The sequence below is a fragment of the Sapajus apella genome, unplaced genomic scaffold (genome assembly GCF_009761245.1).
Source record: "Sapajus apella isolate SASKATOON/1434 unplaced genomic scaffold, GSC_monkey_1.0 scaffold12, whole genome shotgun sequence".
Classification (NCBI taxonomy): domain Eukaryota; kingdom Metazoa; phylum Chordata; class Mammalia; order Primates; family Cebidae; genus Sapajus; species Sapajus apella.
Window position 1 is genome coordinate 30,466,894 of NW_022436952.1, and position 11,177 is coordinate 30,478,070.

The 11,177-nt window shown below is 50.3% G+C and overlaps 1 long non-coding RNA gene across 2 annotated transcripts in view; it reads left to right on the forward strand.

Annotated features, from left to right (window-relative positions):
- Nucleotides 1-2,013, forward strand: part of LOC116553339 — an 8,217-nt gene extending 6,204 nt beyond the window's left edge. The window contains exons 4-5 of one of the 2 annotated variants that reach the window (XR_004269714.1): nucleotides 1,241-1,334; nucleotides 1,669-2,013. This is a non-coding gene — a long non-coding RNA (uncharacterized LOC116553339). The remainder of the gene's footprint in view (nucleotides 1-1,240; nucleotides 1,335-1,668) is intronic. The other variant, XR_004269715.1, reaches the window with a different exon arrangement.
- The last annotated feature ends 9,164 nt before the right edge of the window (nucleotides 2,014-11,177 follow it).

The window sequence follows — 11,177 nt, forward strand, 5'->3', positions numbered from 1 at the left end:
GGCGCGGTGGCTCAAGCCTGTAATCCCAGCACTTTGGGAGGCCGAGGCGGGCGGATCACGAGGTCAAGAGATCGAGACCATCCTGGTCAACACGGTGAAACCCCGTCTCTACTAAAAATACAAAAAATTAGCTGGGCATGGTGGTGCGTGCCTGTAATCCCAGCTACTCAGGAAGCTGAGGCAGGAGAATTGCCTGAACCCAGGAGGCGGAGGTTGCGGTGAGCCGAGATCGCGCCATTGCACTCCAGCCTGGGTAACAAGAGCGAAACTCCGTCCCGAAAAAAAAAAAAAAAAAAAAAAAAAAGAAAATGTAGCACATATACACAATGGAGTACTATTCAGCCATAACAAAAAATGAGATCCTGTCATTTGAAATAACATAGATGGAAATGGAGGTCATTAAGTTAAGTGAAATAAGCCAGAAAGACAAACATCACATGTTCTCACTTATCTGTGGGAGCTAAAAATTAAAACAAGTAAACTCATGGACATAAAGAGTAGAATGATGATTATCAAAGGCTGGGGAAGATAGTGGCAGGGCAGGGTGGGGAGAGGAGGATGGTTCTTGGGTACAAAAAATAATCAGAACAATTAAGACTTAGTATTTGCTAGCACAAAAGAGTAAATGTAGTAAAAAATAAATGTTCATTTAAAAGTAACTAAAAGAATATAATTGGATTGTTTGAAACACAAAGGATAAATGTTTGGGGTGATAGATACCCTATTAACACTGATGTAATTATTGTGCATAAATATCTCATCATATACCCCCTCAATAAACATATTTCCTATGGACCCAGAGAAACGAAAATAATTGTAGAGACAGGGCCTCACTATGTTGCCCAGGCTGGTCTCAAACTCCTGGGCTCAAGCGATTCTCCCACCTCAGCCTCCCAAAGTGCTGGGATTACAGACATGAGCCACTGAATTATACACTTTGAATGGATGAATTAAATGGTATGTGAATTCGATCTTTATACATCTGTTCAAAGAGTAGCAGTCACTTATTTTAGCCAAGAGAGATGATCTGGTATTTTATGGGTGGCAACGTAGTGACCTTGTTTTTGTCAATGCTTAGACAAAATAATGGCATGGCATGGCCTTGCCTCATTTTATCACGGTCTGAGTAACCTTATCTGGAGGTTGGTATTCTGTGAGTCTGTTTATGTTCCCCATGAGAGTCAGATGAGTTTGTGACAACAGCTCCAGATGTCAGGAGCTGCTTTTTTTCCTTTCTTAGCTGACTATTGGGAAGCTCTGCTGGGGGCCCACAGGAATGTGAATAAACACACTTGGAAAATCTGCAGAAGCTCTGGTCCCAGCCTCCTGCTGGTGTGAGCCTGGGTTCCTGTGCTTGGGACCCTGGAAGGTGGAGGGGGACACCGGGCTGGAGGAGATCATGTGCCATCTGGGATTTTTTGTGCTTTCTTATGTCTGTTGTTATTTCAAAATATTTAAAGGCAAAAGGTTCATCAACTGCTCTGTCAAGGAGACCCTGTCATACCCCAGTGACTGCCTCCAGCTCTCACCCCTCTCTGTTGACCCCCTAGGAATCTCTCAACAGTCCAGGGAGGACTTGTAGGGTGGGGGTGGAGGGAAGGGACAGCAGCTGCAGCCTTTTCTGGCCCAGGCAAGAAGAAAACTTCCTGTCCTTTCTCTCCATTGCAGATTTGGGATTAAGCCTTATTTTGCAATGGGTGTAATCTCAACAGACACTGAGGGGTGCCTGAAGTCCCTGCAAAACCCTTTCTGGTATCAGCTACCTATCACAGGATGCAGAGGACAAGGTCAGGTAGAGGCTGTGTTCCCGGTGAGAGGAAGGCAGGGGGAGGGAATAGAAAGAGCACTGGAAATGGGGTGGGAAGACCAAGGTTCGAATCCCAGCCCTGCCCCCTCCTTGCAAGGCTACTTAGGTGAGAGTTCCTGCCCTTTCTGAGTTCCTTCCTTCCCTCCCTCCCTTCTCCTCCCCTCCTGTCGCCTCCTCTTCCCTTCTTCCCTTCCTTCCTTGCTTCCCTCTCTTTGTTGGCCAGGCTGGAGTGCAGTAGCATGATCTCAGCTCACCGCAGCCTCGACCTTCTGGATTCAAACCATCCTCTCACCTCAGCCTCCTGAGTAGCTGTGATTACAGGCTTGCACCACCATGCCTGGCTGATTTTTATATTTTTGGTAGTGATTGGGTTTTACCGTGTTGACCAGGCTGGTTTCCAACTCTTGACCTCAAGTGATCCTCCTAACTTGGCCTCCCAAAGTGCTGGGATTATAGGCATGAGCCACCACACCCAGCCTCAAAATGGTTAACAATCATTGACTATCTCTTCCTGTTTGGGGATGAGGCATTAAAAGGTGCTCAGAAGTTCCAGCAGAAGGGGCCGCTCCTAAGAGACACAGGACCAGAAAATACAGACTCAAAAGTAGGCCTTGGTGCCCCGGGGCTGCCCCTCATCCTCCAGTGGGCCTTTGCGTCTGTTCTAGGCTCAGAGAGAGCAGAAGGGAAAACGGGGACCACTCTAGGTGGTGTATGGAGGGTTGTAATTGCTCTGTGCACTGCCCAGTGTGATGTTTCTCAGCCTCACCACAGGTCATCCAGGGGGTGGAATTCTTCTGGTTTATGTTGATGCTGAATTATTCTATTTGGCGGGAGCCTTGCCACCCTGGGCTTCAGGGAAACCCTCTTCCAGGGCCCCCTGGATTTTTCCCATTTTACCAGGCTTGCTGGATGCATTTGGATTCACATTCTTCCCCAACAACTGCTGTCACAGCTGTGGATCAGCTACTGCAATGAGAAGCTGAAGCAGCACTCTGTGACTGACGAACTGAGGGCCCAGCAGGTGTGGCCGGCAGACAAATCCGGACATCTGTACTTTCTCCAGGCTCCTGCCCCTCCCAGGTATGCCCAGCAGCCTCCATTCCTCATTGGACGCTGTTCATGTCTTTGCCATGGCTGTCAGGCCAGCCAAGGGGTAACATTTGGTCCTTAGGCCACAGAAGCCCTCTTCTGTCCCTCCAGGGAGATTACTTTGTTAAGAGGCTAGAGCTGCTGTTTGTTAACTACTATAATAACCACAGCAGTCTGGCTCTGAACAAGGGAACCCCATTAGCATCAGCTCCTTGATGGATGAGGTGGAGAGCAGAGGACAGGGAGGAGGATGTCGCTGAGAAGTTTGAAGAAGTTAGTCATTAGGAGCATTAGCGACTGTCCTTCTGCCCCTCTGTCTCCCCTAATGTGTTCACTAATACCCACCTTATGTGTCTCTCAGGGTCACTGTGATGTCCAGGGTAACACTTGTTTTTATCTATTGCCATGGGGGCCACAATGTGAGGTGCATGAGAGAGGGGGCGTAGCAGCACCATCTGTCTCAGACATCATCCAGGGTGTACCAGCAGGCACCCTTGATAAAGAAGGGGGCCAGCTACAAGAGTCAAAAGCAACATGATTCAGTATGCAGCATAATTATTTTAAGAATCCTGATTTTGGGCTGGGTGCAGTGGCTCACGCCTGTAATCCCAGCATTTTGGGAAGCTGAGGCGGGTGGATCACCTGAGGTCAGGAGTTTGAGACCAGCCTGGCCAACATGGTGAGACCCCATCTCTACTAAAAATACAAAAATTAGCTGGGTGTGGTGGCAGGTGCCTGTAATCCCAGCTACACAGGAGGCTGAAGCAGGAGAATTGCTTGAACCTGGGGAGCGGAGGCTGCAATGAGCTGAGATCATGCCACTGCACTCCAGCCTGTCAGAGAGAGAGAGAGAGAGAGAGAGAAAGGAGAAGGAAAGAAGGAAGAAAGAAAAGGAGAGGGAGGGAGGGAAGGAAGTTAGGAGAGAAACAGAAGGAAGAATCCTGATTCTGGGACAGCTCAGCAGACCTGAGGCCACCACCTGCTCTTCGCCATGGTATGAACTCAGCCCTGACACAGTGCCCGGTCCCCTGGGGCCCTGCTGGTGGGGCCTAGCTAGAATGTTCTCCACATTTCAAATTGGAGCTGCCTAGCAGTTGGAGGTGTCAGACCTGAGTCCTTGAATACATTTGCCAAGACCAGAGACCAGGACATGACATTTGCAGCCACCAAATGAGTGCTGGCTGCTGCTTCTGCTCCCCTGGAACATCCTCTCAAAACCCTTTTGCCTTGTCTATTACCTCATCTCTCTCCTGGCCTGCATTCTTCCTTGGCAGACTCTAAGGAGTCACCCGTGGGGGCCTGGAGTGAGCCAGGGCATGGTTCTGGGTACCAGCACTGCCATCTGGCTGCTCCTTCTGGTGTCCTGCTGGCCCTTCTTTGCTGGACTAGTGCCTGGCCCAGTATCACTGCCATCATAATCATGCTTAACTCGAGGGATATCATTTACTCCTTCAAGGGCAAGATTCTAGACCCCTCACTGCAGGGCCCTTCACTGGGGACACCTGGTCTTCCTTGCCTGCTTGGACATTGAGGGTGGAGGGAGGAAGGGTTATGGGCACTCATGGAAGCTGTGGGGAGCATTCAGAAAGAAGAGAGAGAGGCATCTTCACTGCTGGCCACGTGTGGGACCAATTGCAGGGATTGTCTCTCTGCCTGTGGTCCCTCCCACTCCCCATAGGTAGCAGAGTCTGCTACACTTGGATGCCAGTGGGAAGAATGCGTTCTTGGAGAGAGAGTGGACCCTTCCCTGGGCTCACAGGAGAAGACGGGGCTGGAGCGGGCAGTGGAGCTGTCCAGAGTGAGCAAGTGTCTGCGGAATCCGGGATGCAGCGTGTGAATGGAGCTCCACACTCTCCCAGCTTCCTGGCCCGGGACAAGCATTGGCACTCTCTGGGCCTCCTCAGGAAATCTCGAACCTCCTAGGCAATTCCAGTTTGAGTCAGCCCTGCGAGCATCCAGGTGGGTGATTAGCCGATGTGGGCGCGGCCTGGAGCAGGCAGCTGGGGAGTGGCGGCTGCACGCAGAGGACAGCTGTGTACCTGTGTTGGCTGAGTCAGGGCCAGGAGCACTTCAGCACCGCTGTCTGGACAGCGCCCCCGGGCAGGCGGGTGGCACCCTGGCTAAGGGGAGAAGTGCGCTCACCCAAAAGGCCAGCATTTCTCACTGCGAGGACGCAGCAGGATTGTCCGAGTGGGCCCTGAACCTGAGGTTCGGGCGGGTGGGGAACGCACAAAGTGGGCGTCGGCCTTTAGAGACAGGCAATTTACTGCCTTAGGCGGGCAAGTGCACGAGGCCCGGGAACCCTGAACAGGTTGGGATGCCCCTTGGGGTCGGGATGAGGCGCTGGGCTTGTGATTAAGCATAGTGGAGTCTAGACATAACGTCCAGAACCTGCCAAGGCTGGTGGCACCCTGCCTGGGGCACTCATCTTGGACCAGTCCACACCCAGGGCTAGAGTTCAAAATCTCCTGGGCTGGGTCTCCCTGGCTCAGGGCCTCTCATCTTGGGCGCTACTCTTGACGCAGAGGCCACGTGGCAGGCCCCTGGCCTGCGCCCTGCTCAGCCTCCCCTCCCCTGCCCACCCCAGAACGTGGAGAGCCCCACCGCTTCCCACCGAAAACCAGCCTGCTCCCCGCGACCTGCTCCCCTGCGCAGCTCCATTACTGTCGGGAGATGAGCCTCGCCTTCTTTTTTTTTTTTTTTTTTTTTTGAGATGGAGTTTCGCTCTTGTTACCCAGGCTGGAGTGCAATGGCGCGATCTCGGCTCACCGCAGCCTCCGCCTCCTGGGTTCAGGCAATTCTCCTGCCTCAGCCTCCTGAGTAGCTGGGATTACAGGCACGTGCCACCATGCCCAGCTAATTTTTTGTATTTTTAGTAGAGACGGGGTTTCACCATGTTGACCAGGATGGTCTCGATCTCATGACCTCGTGATCCACCCGCCTCGGCCTCCCAAAGGGCTGGGATTACAGGCTTGAGCCACCGCGCCTGGCCCTAAGCCTCGCCTTCTTTCCGCAGCGAAGATGTCCTGGGCTCCTGCGCTAAGTGAGGCCCATCCTGGCAAGGCCGGGTGACCTGGCAGTGGTACCGATTGGGGCTAGCCAGGGCGGCGCAGGGACCCACGGCGCCGCGTGATGCAAACGGAAGGGCGAGAGCAACCCGGCTCCGTACAGGTGGTTCCTGGTTGCTGCTTAAGCCGCCCTTTCTTCCCTTCCTTCCCTTCCAGGGGCAACAGGCCCGTGTCTCCTTTGGCAGCCTCTGTCTCCAGAGAGGCACTGGGCAGCTAAGGCGGTCAGAGCCCTCAGGTGAATCCTCCCTCTCCAGGAGTCAGCCCTGCGAGCTGCTGGAGGGTAGGTAGTGGGACGCACAACGTTCTCAGGGCTGGGAGGTGTCATCTACCTCATACCCTCACATAGGAAGAGTGAGGGGGCTGGGCCTGGCTATCCTCTTAGGTCCTCACTGGGCAGCTTGAGATTCTAGGTTGGAAGGAGTCACCCCACTACCCAGCCAGCTCTACTTGCCTCCTGCCCAAGGAGACCCGTGCAATGGAGGCTGCAAGACACTAGGGCACAGTGACAAGGAGGGATTCCAAGACTCCTTGGAAGAGCCAGATCCCTGAACTTCTCAACAAAACCAGGGGCCACCTCTGGCCTTCCCCCTTCCAAAAAGGAAGGCAGGAAAATGGTTAGAGGCAGATTGTCAGGAGAGGCCTGTGGAGTAGGCAGGGGACCAGAGCCAGGTCATTCTATAACTAGGGCAGCAGCCATGCCTGTTAACCTGGTGAAACCACTCCAGTCCTAGTACCCTGTGACATGTCCCAGGAGGTGGTGACCATATGTGGTAAGTGAGTCGGGAAGCAGAGTGGAGGATGAAGGGGACCACCACAGGCACCAAAACAGCACTCCCAACATAGGGAATGGGGCTCAGGGAAGCAAGGGGCTGTGGTCCTCAGTGATGTTTCTGGGCTCTCAGCTAGAGCTGCAGGAAGTTGTGGACAAATTCAACCAAGGACTCTGAAACTCAGGTGAAATAAATAGAGAGAGAAAGGAAGGGAGGGAGACAGAGAGAGGCAGAGACAGGCAGAATTTCAAAAGATGCAGGCAAATCAGCCCTCTTTCTGCCCCCTGAGCCTATGAGCCTGAGTCTGAGATGGGAGGTAAGACCCTGCTGGGCCTCCCGTCAATCTTAGTTTCTGTAGGTATTTCTCCAAACTATGTGTTGTTTGAGGGTTGGTTTAAAACATAGTTTCTGGCTGGGCATGGTGGCTCATGCCTGTAATCCCAGCACTTTGGGAGGCTGAGGCTGGCAAATCACTTGAGCCTAAGAGTTGGAGACCAGCTTGGGCAACATGGTGAGATCCCATCTCTACAAAAAATATAAAAAATTAGCTGGGCATGGTGGTGTACTCCTGTAGTCCCAGCTACTGGGGAGGCTGGGGTAGAAAGATCGCTTGAGCCCAGAGGGTGGAGGCTGCAGTGAGCCTAGTCTGGGTGACAGAGTGAGACTCTGTTTCAAAGAAACAACAAAACAGAAAACCACAGTGTAGTTTCTGACTTTCGCGCTGACTGTAGAACTTAACTTTCATGAAAAAACATAATATATTCCAAATCTTCATAGCAACTCTGATGGCACTGCAGAGGCAGGTCATTTTTCCTGGTCCTCTGTCCATTTCCATTATGGGATGTCTCCACTGAGCTTTGCCTATGTCATCTCTGAATTTGAGGCCTAAAGTATGACCAGATTTAATCAAATCCTGCTTGGAAAATAGAGGCCCATTCAATGGTGATCTGTTCTAGCTAAAGACTTTTTATGGGGGCATTTAAATTAGAATTTCTTTCTTTTTTTTGTTTGTTTGTTTTTGAAACAGGGTTTCATTCTGACACCCAGGCTGGAGTGCAGTGGCACAATCATGGCTTACTGAAAGTGATCCTCCTCTGCCTCCCAGGCTCAAGCAATCCTCCTACATCAGCCTCCTAAGTAGCTGGGATTACAGGTTCATGCCACCACACTGGCTAATTTTTATATATTTTTTGTAAAGATGGAGTTTTGCCGTGTTGCCCAGGCTGGTCTCCAACTCTTGGGCTCAAGTGATCCTCCCGCTTTGGCCTCCCAAAGTTCTAGGATTATAGGCATGAGCCACTATACCTGGACTAGAATCTTTTCGACTGTTTAAATTAATTACAAGATAATTGGCATTTTCAGTACATAGGACTAGCATTCCATTATTTCTCTTAGACATTCAGCCGTAGTACCTGATGTCCAGCTCCTCATTTCTGAGGGCTGAGTCTGGGGTTTTTAGGCACAGGATAAGGTGGGGCAGGGCAATGTGTAGTTTAGGAAAAGGCAACATTTGAGTGGGAAAACAGGAATAGAAGTTCTCACTTTGGGTCTCAGGCTTTTTGGCTGGAGTCTGGGGGCAGGGCTTCACCAGGGACTTGCCGCTGTCTGCGTAGAATTTCTCTGCCTCCTGTAGCTGTCATTTCCCCTCTCTAAAGAGGTACATCTCCAATCTTAGCTGCTTCCTGTTGACAGCGGGTGTTGTTTTGGGGAGAATGGCAGTCAGATTCCTCCCAGAGGTCTACCTAAGGGTCCCCAGGAAAAGGGAGCTGTCATCCAGGGATCTGCTTGCCTGACTGTTTGGAGTTTGATGGTTTCTGGGTGAGAAGAAACAAGTTTTACAAGGTTAAGTATGCATGAATCAAATATGTGTATTATACAAAAAGGGGTTAAAAGGAAAGAATCTAGTGGCAAAGATTACAGAAATAAGAAGTAAAATATACAAATTATTCTGAAAACATTATACCCTGTGGTATAGAACAGAATGAAGGTAAGAACAGCAAGCATAGGCAGGACTATAAAGAAGATATTCATGGAAGATTAATTATTAACACTTGGGCCGGGCGCGGTGGCTCACGCCTGTAATCCCAGCACTTTGGGAGGCCGAGGTGGGTGGATCACGAGGTCAAGAGATTGAGACCATCCTGGTCAACATGGTGAAACCCCGTCTCTACTAAAAACTACAAAAAATTAGCTGGGCATGGTGGCGCGTGCCTGTAATCCCAGCTACTCAGGAGGCTGAGGCAGGAGAATTGCCTGAACCCGGGAGGCGGAGGTTGTGGTGAGCTGAGATTGCGCCGTTGCACTCCAGCCTGGGTAACAAGAGCGAAACTCCGTCTCAAAAAAAAAAAAAAAAAAAAAAAAAAAATTATTAACACTTACCTTTTATGATTTTTAGCTTGAGGTCCCTGATCTCTTCACATTGGTACTTTAGGCGCTCTTCTGGGTTGACAGAGGTAACTGCATTTGCTCCCTACATTTTTACTTGGATATAATGAATCCAAGAATCTATTCCAGTGACCTTCACTGCCATCGGAGTAGAAAGAAGTACAGTGTAAGGTCCCTCCCAATCTGGGCTTATAGAGGGAGAAAGGGAAGGAAGAACCTTTATCAGTACTAGGTCCCCAGGGTTGAATAGAGGTGTTCTGGGTCATGGGATTGGGCCTCTCTGACAGTTCTTTCAGTTCCTGTTGGAAATGGGCCAAAGAAGTGATATGTTTAACCAAATCAGAGGTTTCTTGGTCTAGCAAGGAATCATTGGTGAGAAAAGACAGTCCATATATCATTTCAAAGGGATTCAAACCTAGCCTTGAAGGGGTGTTTTTTGTTGTTGCTCTTGGTTTTTGTTTTTGTTTTGAGACAGAGTTTTGCTCTTGTTGCCAGGCTAGACTGCAATGGTGGGATCTCAGCTCACTGCAACCTCCGCCTCCTGGGTTCAAGCGATTCTCTTGCCTCAGCCTCCTGAGTAGCTGGGATTACAGGCATGCACCACCATGCCCAGCTAATTTTGTATTTTTAGTAGAGACAGAGTTTCTCCACGTTGGTCATGCTGGTCTCAAACTTGACCTCAGGTGATCCACCTGCAGCGGCCTCCCAAAGTGCTGGGATTACAGGCGTGAGCCACCCCACCCGGCTGGAAGGGGTGTTCTTAATACAAAGTAGGGATATGGGCAGAAGGGTAGTCCAGGGCAGGTGAGCCTCCTGAGCTGTCTTTTGATAATATCATTTTTCTTTTCTACCTTTCCTGAGGATCGTGGTCTCCAAGCACAATGAAGAGCCATCTTCACTATACTGTATCCCTAGTGCCTCTGAGGCCCTGTGGGTGAAAGCTGCATTGAACAAGGGTCATTATCACTCTGGAGGTACTTAACGAGTCCAAAGAGAGGAATTATCTCATTAATTAGTAAACCTTACATCCTCTGTTATCCAGAAAATTAAGAAGAGCCTTACTGCCCTCCTGAGAGATTTTTTTAGTTGGAGTGCAGAGGAGATTGTCATCTACATGTTGTAAAACTTTACCTGAGGATACAGGAACTTAGAGAGTTCTCTTGACAATCCATGCCCAAAAAAGCGGGGGCTGTCTCAGAATACCTGAGGTAATACTGTCCAGGTTGACTTGGTGGTCTGGTTAGAGGGATTGTCAAATGCAAACAAATACTGGGAGTCGGGTATAATGGTATGCAGAAGGAGGCAGTCTTTAGGTCCAGGACTGTGAACCATTTAGTTCCCTTAGATATGTGAGCTAGCAGGGTATACGGATTGGGAGCCACTGGGTGAATTGGACCCACAGCCTCATTAACACGAGGTGAGGGTCCTGAACAAGTCTCCATTCCCATTTGGGTTTTTGTGCCCCAATATTGGGGTATTACAAGGGCTGTTGCCGAGTTTGAGGAGGTCCTGCAACCTTAAGTTATCAGTGATGGCTTCTGGTCCTCTCCTAACTTCTAGTTTCAGGAGATACTATTTCTGGTTAGAGAAGCACTGGGATCCTTAAGGTGGATCCAGACTGGTATGGTGGTTGTAGCTCGGCCTGTTTTCCCTTGAATTACCCAAACTTCTGGGTTAATATCGGTCTTCACTAGGGGGAGACACAGAGTTTGTCTTGGGGTCATCAGGATGTGGTCCCCACATGGGCCATACTATCCCTGCCTAACAGAGTAGTTGGCCTTTCAGGCATAACTAGAAAGGCATGGGTGAACAAGAGGTCTCCCCAACTACAACTAAGGGGTTGGAAAAAATATTGGGTTAAAGGCCTTCCTGAGACACCCCTCACAGTTGTGCTGAAAGAGGAGAGGGGGCCTGGATTGGAGATGAAAACTGCAAGACCAGCCCTGGTGTCCAGAAGGAGGTCCACTTTCTTCCCTTTGATTTCCAGCATTGTAAATTCTGGGGCTCCTGGATGGTCATGGTGGTCTGGACCACCAGAGGTGGGGAGAGGAGGACTTG